The sequence below is a fragment of the Protopterus annectens genome, chromosome 9.part0 (genome assembly GCF_019279795.1).
Source record: "Protopterus annectens isolate FY-2018-M chromosome 9.part0, PAN1.0, whole genome shotgun sequence".
Classification (NCBI taxonomy): Eukaryota; Metazoa; Chordata; order Ceratodontiformes; family Protopteridae; genus Protopterus; species Protopterus annectens.
This window is the reverse complement of record NC_056743.1, coordinates 1403017971-1403032071: the sequence shown is the minus strand read 5'-3', so window position 1 is coordinate 1403032071 and position 14101 is coordinate 1403017971.

Below are 14101 nucleotides of genomic sequence, written 5' to 3'. Positions count from 1 at the left end.
AATTTTAAAGACAGACACTGCCCATTTCAATTTATGTTGAAAACATGTTAAAACCTGTGATTTTGAAGACAGACACTGTTCTAAGGAATACCCAACATTTTCTGGAATCCCTGTATCAATACTTTCAACAGTGATCTATTACAGAAGATACCTGGTTTGTCACCCATGATGTTTGTTCCTTATTTATATGTATACCTAACCAGACAGGAATAGACTTTTTAAAAGAAATTTTATTGGGCAAGGCTGCCTTTGCTTCTAACCAGATTAATCTACTGTGTATGTTAATTGAGATCATCTTAGAGAACAAAGCATTCATATTTAATGGTGAATACTATCTGCAGAAAACTGGGGTAGCCATGAGCACCTCTTGTGCCAACTCATATGCGAACTTAGTGATGGCCAGTTGGGAGACCGAGCTAGCTCTTTCAAATGAAACATATTGCAACAAGATCACCTTTTATAAACATTTGTGGATAATATTCCTTGTCTGGGTAAGACGCAGAGAGATACTGGATGAGTTTGTGACATATATAGGCAACACAAGAGACTTTTTAAAATTTCCTAAGCAAGCATCTAGAGAAGAGCTCAACTTCCTAGATGTTAATTTGAAGATTAAAGATAGTCAAATACTGACAGCTTATAAGAAACCGTGCTGGAAGAACAATATTCTGGAGATATTTGGTATGCATCCCACCTTTGTATTTTGAAATATTATCAAAGGGCAAATGTTGAGACTATCAAGGATCACCAATAATGACATGGAGCTGAACGAACAATGGACAATATGATCAAGAATCTTGAAGATAGGGGTTACTCGACAAAGGAATGTCTAGAAATTACTGATGTGGTGATTTTTGAAAGGCAAGGTAGAGGCAAGCTCTATTTCTCTAAAAAAGATGAAATCTGCAGAGAAGAAAGAATGTATCATAATTAAAAAATGTCGATTAGTACTGCCTTTCACATCTGACAATCGGAGTATAATCAACATCGTCCAGAAGAACTGGGACATGTTGACATCCAATGATAACATCTTTCAAATTGTGGGCCCACGTCCAAGCATTACATAAAGAACATTAAATCTATAGGAAGAAGAGTACGCTACCAGAACAGTGATGGACAGAATGTTAATGATCCCAGTAAGATAGAAACCTTCAGTTGCTGCCGGTGTAATATTTGCTCATTTATAGGTAATACCAATCATTTTGTTCATCCCACCACTGGCAAGGTTGTGAGACTTCAGAATTACACTGATTGCTAGACCAAGAATGTGGTCTATTTAGCTATTTGCATGAGATGTCCCAGTTCCTACATAGGAAAAATGAACAGGGTGCTTAGGGACAGGATAAAAGATTTTTTTATATAAAATTAGGAAGGAAGATACAACTGTGGCCACAGCGAAACATGTTGTGGAACATGGAGTAGAACACCATTTCAAATTTATGGTACTGGAAACTTTAGAAGAAGACAATAGAATGGGTGACAGGAAGAATAAAACTGAGAAGACTGAACAGGAAAGGATCATTTGGTTACAAGCAGACTGTTGTTATGGACTGAATGACACTGTGTCTATCAAACCTTTCTTGAAAATTACTCCATTGTTCATTAATATTTTTTTTCTCATAGAATAACATTTAACCCCTTTGATTGGTTATTTGACTCCAGCCAAAGGGATTGATAGGCTGTCACACCCTTCTTTCACACAGATTCCATTGATTGGCTCTATGCATATAGAGGATGGTTCTTATCTCATTCACTCCAATGGAACTCAGGAAGTTTGCACTGTAACTTCTAATGGGCAGAACTTAAGCATTTTGATGGAATCAAATGATGTCTTCACATTTCAAACAAATGTTCATATCTCTGGAACCCTAGGGGTTATGAAAGATGTATAAATGGCAAACTCTTCAGCACAAACTATTTTTATAGGGGTACTATTCTTTAGGTTCTAGGTCTTAAACTGAATTTTATAAGTCACAGTAAACACAGTAGCTATCACATTTGTAATATTTTGTAAACAATTTGCAATATCTCGGCAACCACTCAATATACACACACACTGTCAGCAGCAATTTATTCATATATCTGAGAGCTTTCATATGAGGCTTAGGAGTTCTGTCTGTTTTACTTGGTTGTTGAGATATTTAGAAAAATGTGAAAATTATATTTATATAAATTAATATAATAAAAACACCAGTTAATATCTATTTACCTGCACTAGACAGAGGTCAAATATTAATGCAATTGAGTTTGCCATTATGTAAGCTTTAAGATGAAATCTTTTAAACCCTTACATCGGTTTTGGAATTTCTGATGCAAATATGGACAAGCAATAGTTGACGCCTAGAGGCATCAGTAGGAGTGAACTGTAGATGCACATGGAGGAATCACTTGGATGTAATGAGTTAAGCAACTTCAGGTTTGTTTACACCTTTTTGGCACTTTTAGGATCTATGCACCTTCAGTAGCCTAGTTCTGTAGGATTATTACTCAATTTGTACATTTCTTTGGATGTTTTTATCAGATAAGGTACTTTTCTTTTAATTTTACTGACTGAGAAGTGCTTCTTTTGGTCTTAAGACCTCATGCTTGTAAGCAGACATACCCATTTTTACATACAACACTTGAACGATGGTTGATGTTTCTTAGTAATATTAGTTATCTTATATTCTTATAGCTTTTAAGTTTCATGTGTGCACATGAGCTCTGCTCATTAAGATTGTGACTATAATACCACACCTGCTTAGATGTTTATTGTGAAGTAATGTTTTATACTGAACTGTTTTGTCTTTATCAACTGTTTTATGCTGAATGTTTTCTGGTTTTATCAACTGTCATGGCTCATCTACTTGAATGCAGGCACCTAGGTATTTTTCTTCATTCTGAAAATGTTTTATACTTAACTGTTTTGTCTTTATCAACTGTTTTATGCTGAATGTTTTCTGGTTTTATCAACTGTCATGGCTCATCTACCTGAATGCAGGCGCCTAGGTATTTTTCTTCATTGTTTTATCTTTTCTTGTTAGACAGGTGATTCACTTATGTTGTTGTGGTAGCAGTATATTTTTAATTGGTTTTCGTGTTATGCATTTAGGAATTCTTACATTTCACTGCAATGCTGTGCTATGCTTAAGAATGTTGAATGCAACTTATAGGAACCCACAGCTTTTATATGTTTTCTTTACACAGAGAGCTAAATTAAGGAACCATATGCAAGATATTAAGTGATCATTCAGTCACTTTATCATGTATTCCTGGGAATCAATTGATATGATTTTTTTTTTTTGCTTCTGAGTCTCATAGAACTATACTTAATGGTTTTGGACTTGTATATTTTACCATGACTAAGCACATATCTACTGTTAGAACTAGGTTACTAGTAGATAAGTATTTTTTATATATACTTAAGCCATACTAGAATTATAGTTGTTTTATTTATTTTTTAGTACACATTGGCAGATCATGTACTGTCTAATTTGCTGTTAGAGTTTCTATAGCTGATTGGACAGCTTGTTATGATGTCATAATAGGAATCAGTTTCTGATTTGTGGTTTGGATTTTAAATAATGAATGTTAACTTGTCTATTTTTTAAGTCTGATAAAGCATTAAGGACAATGCAAAAGCACTTACTAAGTTATAATAAAAGCTCTTTGGTTTACTTTACTTAGCCATGTTTGTTGTTGTCACCCAGTTTTCATTCTGGTTCCCTTCTGTAATATGTTACCATCATTGGGGGAATCTATATGAGAGCATCTGTAACAGTCATCTGCAAATGTAGTAAACCATAGGCCATCTACCTCTGCCTGTACTTGAGGGAAGTAGTCTCCATACTTTTGGTGGCCTAGCACAGATCCTTGGGGTATTCCACTGGTAAGTGTCTAGTGGGGGGTGCAATCTCCAATTCTGAAAGTGTGTGCTTTGTTGGTAAGACAATTGACTATCCAGCTAGTACAGTACTGTATAGTGTAATTCACAGATGGGTCATTTTCACTGTGAGACATGAATGTGGGATATTGTCAAAGGCCTTGGATAACTGAGCATAGGCAGTATGTTCTGTTACTGTCATCCAGATCTTCGGGGACAGTATCAAAGAAGTCCATAAAGTTCAGTAGGCAACATTTATCCTTGATAAATGCAACATGGATCGAATCAAGTGTGTTGAAGGTCAACTGTGTCCTTGTGGATAAGGTACATGCTGATCCCTTACCTAGCCTTGCAGATAAGGCTTGTTAGGCTTATGGGTCAATAGATGTAGTTCTGCATGTTACCAGATTGATATGCATTACATATGACATGACATCTGATATTACTTTCTGTAGTGTAGGTGATATATGTGTGGAGAAAGTACTGAGACACCAGGGTTGCAGGTTTGCAGGTAGGAAAGTGTACACACATGTCTATGAAAAACACCTTAACTGCTTAACTGACTCTGTTGCAGCACGTGTTAATACAATTATTTATTTATTTTATTTTATATCTGTTAACCTGGAAATTCCGACTGGACCAGGTCCATTTTCAGCGGAGGCCCGGGGAGAAAAGCTCTGGCATCTAGTTGTACAAAAACATTACAGCAAGTATAATACACAAATAAGATGTAGTAAACAGGTTGCAACATATATGGTGAACATAGTACTATAACAAAAATTAACTAAAAACACTCCAAATAAATGATGGTATAGAAAATAAGTAAAAGGACAATGTCAGTTATACATTAGTAAGAGAAGAAAATATATTAAGTAAATTCTACAGTTAAAAGTTCAACTTTTCAAATGATGAAAAAGCATGCAGGTGATCAGAGATCAAGCAGGTGATCGGACAGCAATTTGGAGAGTTAATAGTAGTATGGGTAAGGTTATGTGATGCAGGGACATAACCGGGTACTAAGGAGATGTGATTTGAGGGAGTTTTTGAATATAGAGATGGAGGGGGCAGTGGACATGCAATGGGGTAGAGAGTTCCAATTTCTGGCAATGGTGTGGGAATAGAGTGCTTTCCCTGTGTTATTAGTGGCCTTGGTGATGGAGAGGAGAGATTTTTTACTAGATCTGAGGTACTGGTTTGCAGTGTAGACAGTAAGTAGATTGGATATTTGGGGGGGGTTCAGGGTATTTGAGAATATTGTAGGCTGTACCCAGCTGGTGATAGTTAAATAGCTGTGGTAATTCAAGCCATTTTAGTTCTTTTAGTTCAGTACAGTGATTGGTTCTATAGGTTGAGTTAGTAGCAAACTTGGCTATTTTATTGTAGCATGATTCTAGTTTGTCTAGATCACACTTTCTGATTTGGGTGAAGATTGGTGCTGCATATAATAGAGTTGAGAGGAGGTGGCTTTGTGTAAGAGTGACTCTAGCTTTTTGTGAGAGAAAGGACATATGCCTGTATGTGAGATGTGGACATCAAAGTGAAGATTATTGTCAATTTCAATGCCCAGAAGTTTGGTGTGATTAGAGGGGGAGATGGTGGTGCTGTCCTTAGAGGTTATGGTAAAGGAGAGGGGTGTTGATCTATTAGGGGAAAATAGTAGCAATTTTGCCTTTTTGCAATTTAGAATTATTTAGATACCTGAGATCCATTTTTCTACAGAGTTGAAGGTATCCTGAGTGAGTGTTTGTAGGGTGGTGGGAGATGAGGCGGAGCAGATCAGGGTTGAATCATCTGCATATTGAATGAGTGTGGCATGTTGTGTAGAGCTATTGAGGTTATTTGTGAATATAGAAAATAGGAGTGGGCCCAGTATAGAGCCCTGTGGGACTCCTATGGTGGTTGGAAGTTGTGGAAACAGATTTCCTTTCCACTGGACAGATTGTTGCCTGTCAGATAGGTAGCTCCTGAACCAGGCAATAGTAGAGGAGGTGAAGGATAGTGATGTTAGTGAGTCTAGTAGGATGGAGTAAGAGACCATGTCAAATGCCTTTGAGAGGTCAAGGAAAATGGCTGATACATATTTGTTATCATTCCTGAGAAGGATGATATGATTAGTGAAGGACATAAGGGCAGTGGTAGTGTTGTGATGTGGACAGAAGCCATGTTGTGTGGTAGACAGGAGATTGTGTGTGTGTTAAGAAATGTCATCACCTGCAAGTGGATGCATTTCTCAAGAATTTTAGATAGGGGGCACAGGATGGCAATAGGTCAGTAGCTGTAGAAGTCATAGGAGTTACATCCTTTATGGAGAGGAATGATGTGGGATACTTTCCAGAGTTTGGGTATGTAGGATTCTTGTGTGGAGCGGTTGATTAGGATGGAGATAGGTTATGATAGGAAGTCACTAGCCATTTTTAGGTATGCAGCAGGTATGTTATCAGCTGCCAGTGTGGTTGGTTTGAGTCTTAGGAGGAGTTTTTTGATAGTTGAGGTGGGCACAGGTGATAGGCTGAAAGGGGGGGTACTGTGGGATCGGTTAGATTGCGATTGAGGTATGTTATTTTTGGTTATTTGACTGGACAGGGCTAAGATGGACTTAGTAAAATGGTTATTAAATTGAGAAGCTATGTCTAGGGTATTGTCTGTTGAGTTGGGTGCTGGAGTAGTGGTTTTGCCTGGCTTTAGCAGGGAGTTAATGGCATGCCAGAATTTTTGTGGATTCTTTGAAAATTTACTTTGGGCACTAAGAAAATAGTTTTGTTTGTTTATTTTGGATAGAGCCTTGGCCTTGTTTCTAAGCTGTTGATAGTATTGTCTGGAGCTAGGGCTATTGTCAGTTTTCCAGATTTTTCCAGGCTTTATCTCTGGCTTTTAGCAAGGCTTTAGTGTCCAGGGTGTGTAGTTGGCCTTAACTCTGATCTTTCTGCTGGGAGCAAGACTGTTAAGAATGTTAGAGAAGGTAGTATTGAAGTATTCTACTGCGTGGTCTAACCCTAGTGTTCATAGAGGTTCCCAGTTTCAGAGGCTTAGGAATGTATTTAGGTATTGTGGGGTAAGGTTACGGTCATCTCGTACTATTTTGTTTACAACTGGTTTGGGGTGATTAGAGTGTTTGTGGAGTAGAAAGGTGGGGAGATGATCACTTAGATCATCTGGGAGACAGCCTACTGTATAATTTTGCTTGGGATAGTTGGTTAGTGTCCAGTCAATATAGATTCTTTTTTTTTTTTTTTTTGTCTATTCTAGTTGGTTCTTTAATTACTTGGGAGAACCCATATAAGTTGATATGTGTAGAGAGGCTGCTGGTGTTACAGGCTGTCCAGTCAAAGTTAAGGTCACCTAGTAGGATTGTTTCCTGTGGTAGGTTGTCCTTTGTCCAGTATAGGATGTCTTCTATTATGAGTGAGTTATTGCCTGGAGGTATGTAGCAGCATATTATATTGATCTTCTTGGTGTTTCTTAAGGAGAGGACAGAAAATAGGACTTCAGCATTTTGAAAAGTGGGTGGTGTAGTGTGCAGGAGCTGGAGGTTAAGGGTGTTTTTAAGGAGAATGGCTACTCCTCATCCTTTCGTGTTTGTTCTATCAGATCTAAGTGTATTATACCCTGGGGGGAGAAAGTCTTCATCTTGGATATTAGGTTTAAGCCAGGTTTCTGTAATGGCGAGTATATCAGGGTTGTAGTGGGCTATGAATGCATGTAGGTCTGTTAGTTTGTTGGTAATACTTCTTATGTTGAGATTTAGAATCAGCAGGTGAGATGTTTGTCTGGCTGAGAGGGGACCTGGATTTGGGTGAATGTCACCACAGGTTAGTAAAGTTTGTAGGAGTGTCAGTATGTGGTTTTTAATATTCATTGTTTGTGAGCTTGGTCTATGTGTGTTTTTTTCTAGTGTAATGAGTTGGTGTTATGATTGTATGTGAGTATGTTGTAGTTTTGAGATTTATAATTGTAGGGCAGATGTAGAAGTTGAGTAGGTTTGAGAAGGAGGACTAGAGTGGGTAGTATGAGAAGAGTAATAGTGCAGTGGTTGGTTTGTTTGTAAGGAAGTGAGGTTAGTGAGGTTAGTGATAGTAAAGCTAGTGATAGGGATGTGAGTGTGGGTAACATGATAGTCCTTAGAGTGAAATGTTACAATTAGTATTCTTGGTTGTTTGTGTGTAAGGGTGGAGGTGAGTTGGCTTGGAATGTGTTGTTGGGAGTGGGATCAGTGTAGGAAGTAATTGGATTGGAGGGTGGGAGGGAGGTGAGAAGAGTGGGTTGGGCTAGGGATTAGGCAATTAGGGGTTGGACTAGAATAAAAGTAGAGGTAGTGGGGGCATGTGGGAATTGGGGGCAGGGTAGGGGAGCGGAGTGAGTGGAGTGAACTGAGCAGGCTCACTTGCCCTGCAGGGCTGAGAGTGAAAACTATCAGTGAGGACTAAGGAAAGGTATGTGGAATCAAGCATTTAACTTTATTGAATGGGGGTTATCAACAATACACTTATGGGGATGACTGTGCACTAAACCTAATTAATAGGGTTGGGTAGGTATTTTAATAAGTTTGCAGCAATTATTTAACTAGGATAAATAAGTTACTGTAAAATATTAGTAAGCTGAAATATAGACAGGCAGAGCCATGTAGTCTTGACTATGAGGAATTTACTTTAATCAGATATTGACTGGAGTTTAGACTGGGGTCAGTTTTGGGAGCCCTAACTGTTGTGCACACTATAGAATGAGAAAAAAATGCTCTAATCTCTGATTATGTATACAACAGTATTCATCTATATGAAAAGCTTGAAATGGGTAGCCTTGTTGTTCCTTTTCTTTTTGTGTGAGACCTGTCCCATAACAAGTGAGCAGTCGAAATCTAGTTTTGTTTATGTCCTTGAAGGGGGGTGGGAGGGGCTTCCAGGAGAAAGTTCCCTGTAATTACCTAGAAAAGACAAAATAGTAAGGTTATGAGCAGGAAAGAGGTAATACAGTAAAAGGTACAGAGAATACATAAGACAGATACAGAGTACAAGAAACTGGTATATATAGATTCAGGTTGCACCCTAGCAATACAATTCAGTAAGCATTAATCCTGGTTACACAAGCAAAGCTTATGGTAGCAATACACAGTTTAAATAATAAAAACACCACTGATGACACTGCCATTCCTATGAAGCCTTTTTACTGGCTTAGGACTCTCAAAGTGCATCTGTCTCAGTAGACACAGTATTAGCAGAAAAGCAAACCAATAACTCAATTATATGCAATGTTATCACGATGTATGTAAAAAAAAAAAAAACAGTGACTTTTGAACTAAATCCACTTCTGTATCAACAGAATTATTAGTTTGCAGCAAAGACATTAACATTAAAAAAGCACATTTAACATAGCATTGCAATTGTTGCACAAATACAGTTTGCAAGGGTAGGTACGCGTCATGCACATATTATAGTGAGAGAGGAGTATAAAATGTTAAGTAATAAGTTAAAAAATGACAACATAAAATACAAATTCAGTACAGTAGAATATGTTTTAGTAAGCTGCAGTTATTTAAACTCGGGACCAAGTCAACTGTACTGTGCAAGTATACTGTATGCAGTATGCTTCTGAATAAAATCTTAATCAATACATGCCAAGGTATACAAGTTTAACATCATTACTTCTGTAAGCAGCCCGAGAAAGAGGACTGCATATATCAATCATCATAAAAATGAGCAGCTTGTTTAAATACACAGTAATGAGATATATTGCTTAGAGTGACACAGCTGTAGGCCAGAGACACATGTAAGTACATCTAAGGTATAGATAACACTGATACAGACAGATTATCAGGATTTTCAAAAAGTAGCACAATACATTTGGGAAAAAAAAATTCAACTTTTTATTGGTGTGCACAACAAGCAGAGGAGCTGTGGAGTGAGTGGCTTGTGAAGGTCTGAGTTAAGCATTTTAAAGATGGCACCACATGATGCAACTCCCTATACTTTCCCTTTTAGGGCCAGATGGTACTGGGATCAAATCATTTTCTCCCTTCTTTTTTACAGTGTTTGCACACTGTGCTGCTTAGCGCAAACAGGAAAATGGATAAAAAATGAATGTCAGGTTTGGCTGTGTTTATCTGGTATGCACAAAGTGCAGCAGTGCACAAACTGGTCTACCCAGGAAGCAGACAGAACCCAGACAGCAAAAAATAGAAACTGGATGCATTCAATTAATATTATTGGGCAAAATAAAAACCCACTAAGCAATGTTGTGCTGCAGTTAATAGTTTGACCTTAAAAATGAATAGTAAGATAGAGAATGTCATGTAGGTAATCCTGTGGCAGCAGGTGTAACTGTGGGGTTGGAGTACAAACAGTCCTGGGTTCTAGTACAGGGTGTGCAACCTTTGTTTTACTGTTGTGACATTGCAATTTATAGCAATGAACTGAAACATGAACAGCTGTTATTTTAACTCTCTTGTGGTAAAAGGCGTTAGTGCAGGACTGGCATGCATATGGTCCAGGGTTCAAATACAGCAAATTCCATACAATTTTATTACTGTTCCATTCCCCATTGTATGCACTTTCACTTATAACACTTGATATAGTGTGCATGATATTAATTATATGTATGAGAGCTGAGACACTAATATCGTGTCAGTTATTTATTTTTTATTTATCTATGTATTATCACATTTATTACCAAATGAATAACTGTGGGTATACTGTGTACTATATTCTCGCAAGTATATTTCTGCTCTCTGGACTGCCATGACCTTCACATTTGTCAAGCATACATACACAACTGCCTATACATCAAATAACCTTGAAACTGCATTGTTTATTACTGTTGTATGCTGTTTACTATGGTGCACTGTGTTTGATGGTAAGTGGTAAGCAACATTTTCAAACAGTGTGCACACTTCCAGTAAGTGTGATAACTGGAATTGGTTGGAAACCATCATTCTCCATTGCTCTTGATCTGTGAGAGACATGGCAGGCATTCATGGAAAGGGTGTGAGATTTAGAGCTCAGAGATGGGGTGTCCAGGAGTCAAAGATTTTTGTTGAACTCCTAGTGAAATACCACAGGTTACTGCATAGGGACTAGTCTGGGTCTCAGTATAATTTATATCTGCTGTGACTTAGTGGTAATTCATGCAGTCTGTTGTGTCAATGGTCTGGGGTTCGAGACTGGCAGAGGTATTTTGACATGGGAGGATGGCATAATGGTTAAGGTGGTTACCTTGGAAACACAAGGTGCAGGGTTTGATTCTCACATAGGGTAATTGGCTAGGCTTAAAATGGCCCACAAGGGCAGTTAGCCTAGTACTAATCTATGAAGTATGAACTGCAAATAAGTCAGAGGCTTGGGATAGCTTGGCCCAGGCTGTGACCAGTGCCACCAGTATCCCCACACTGGTGAACAATGTAGGCATCACTACAATGACCTCCAGAGAAGCAAGAGGGGATACCCTCCATGCTTTGATCAAGGAATGTAGGACTGAGGACATCCCACAGATGTGTAAGCATCAGCTACAAACAGTGCTTTTAAGGCTTAAAACTAAATATAGGCAAGACTGGTATTCATAATGGTATTGTGTCATACCTCCCAACCATACCGAATTACTCGGTTTTTACCGAGTTTTGGGGTCTAAATGAAGGGGTGCCACGATTCCCGAGTGGCACCCCTTCATTTCCGATTTTTTTGCTTTGTTTTTTTTTTTTTCAATTTTCGCGCTGTCGGAGCTGACGTCATCACGTGCGCGATGACGTCAGCTCCATCAAGGCTACCAGCCAGTCAGAATTGAGCTCAAGGAGCTCATGTCATCATTTCTGGCCTAGCTGCAAGGATAATGGCAGAATTGCGACCGGGAATGGGGAAACACCAGCACTTGTTTGTGAGCAAGAAAGGCAGAGGAACTTCTTTGCAAAATTTGCAAGCAGGAATGGCAGAGAGGATAATGACAAAATTGCAAGCGGAAACGGCAGGCAGCAGAACTCATTTCAGGGTAGCAAGACTCAAATAAGAAAAGTGGTGTGTGCATGTAAGTATGACTTGAGCAGTTTGTTTATTAGCCTGTGCATTTATTTTCTATATTTAGAGCGACCCTTTACGAAACTAGTTGTTGCAAAAGAAAAGGAAAAAAAGATCGGTCTGTATACAATTTACATTAATTCAGCCAACACGTTCCAGTTTGCGGTGGGAGGCAGAGACCAGTTTGTCCTGTAAGTTACTCTGAGTGCAGCCTGGAGGAGAATCTGTATGAATAACCTTTAATAATGTAGTCTAGTTATAGATGTGTTTCCTGGTTTGCTTGAATATGTCTCAGACAGAATTTGTCATCCCCCATGCATAAAAAGTTTGGACAAAAGCCTTTCCAATATCCCAGACACTGAGATATGTAGCTGAGAAATGTCTGGTAGCTCCAAAAGTAGCAGTGGTGTTATACACACAATTGAAGTTGAGGAGTGAATTGTTAGGAGTATTAAATGTGGTATATAAGAAAAAAATTATTCGACTGTTTATTGGTATTGAATTAAGGCTTGGCTTTGTTGATATATTTCTTATTGTATCAGATCAATAAAAACATGATAGCTGACTCGGAAGGGTAGCTATTTAATTTAGATTTGTGATATTAAGTCAGTCATTTGTTGTATGTAAAACTTGTTTGTGATGGTAATTCAGGGACTGTTTTTTTTGTAATATAAAGCATACTGTATTCAGTTACAGGCAAAAAAAAAATCAAACTTAAGACAATGTGAAAGCTTGGTTTTTGGGAAGAATCAAGTGGTCAGCTATATGTCACATCATTCTGTCTGTGTTCATCACATGCTAAATATACATTTTTTTTTTTGGCAGTTAAGTAATATGTTTTGTTCATCATGTCTTGCTTGTAATCCATCACCTTATTTTACAGAGCAGCTGTTTGAGTAAAGCATTAGGTGGGTCAGTTGTGTGCCTTCTGTGGAAGGTTGGGGGCCGGGATAAGCCGAAAGACACAAACATTATTTCAGTATGCTGAAGAAATTTTTGTGAATGCACTGTTAGGCAGAGTGGAAGTGCAGCAGTTCCCAGCTGAGTGCTTCTTGTCTGACAAGCAGCTTGTTGTTAAATGGTGGGCAGTATCTTTTTTTAGCAAAATGTTAGCCTGGAAAATAGTAGCTCTGACTATTACTGGAATTAAGATGCCTTTCCTTTAAGTATTATAGTCGTGTGCCTCTCAGACTGTCCAGGTTAATGAATCTCAGTATCTTTCAGCTGTTTGCAAAGGAGTAACATTTTGAGCTAAAAGAAATGAAATTAATGAGATAATGGTAAGGCCACATTCCTATCTTGGAAGCAACACATTTAAGGCAGCTGCTTTCCCTGTTTGAGCTGTAAGCAGATTTGACATCTTGTATTAAATTTGTAACTGAGTTTAAACTTTATTTATCTGTGCTTCAGTATATGGGGTAAAAGAAACAATTTGGTTATTCGTACATTGCTTTTCAATTTTTTCCTGTTAAGCTTGTTCCATGTCAGCTCAAATTCCCTCTGCAATGCACTAAGGATATTGCCTATATTGTGCAATGCCCTAATGCAACTATCTACATTTTGCAATGCCAGAATGATGTTATCTACATTATGCAATGTCTTAATGATATTATGTACCTTATGCCCTGCCGAGTAAAATATTATCAGCATATAGCATGTATTTAAACAGTGGGAGGTTCCATGTAAGGTTATCAAAGGAAATTGTAAACAGAAAGGGTCAAGTACTAACTGCCAGGATATACTTTTTGTGATGTTAACAGATCATGTGTTGCCATCAATGTCAGCTGTGTGAAACAATCTACTGGAAAAGTAGTCTTTGAACCATAAAGTGACCATCTGAGACTTCAGGCGTGGTCACTTTTATGGAGCAGTAGGTTATGGTCAGCTGTTCTGAATGGCCCTTTAAGATCAAGAAAGAAAGAAGCTCTTCAGTAGTCTATCATCCATGTGGCAGTGTAGCTGGCTAGTGAATGAGTATAACATATTTGTTCTATAGCTTGGATGAAAGCTATGATGAGTGTCAGAGAAAATGTTATATATCTGGATGTAATCTAGATCTCCATTGTAAGCAGTCTCAACCATCTGTTAAAAATATATTAATTTGTGTATACTTTGTGTAACAATACAATGCATATTTTATAAACATGCTCACCTGTTTTTATGAAAGCGCAGAAATTGCATATGTAAACATTTATCTATATTATAGTAAAGAATTCCTAGACAGTCTCAAAAAAGTATCTCAGCA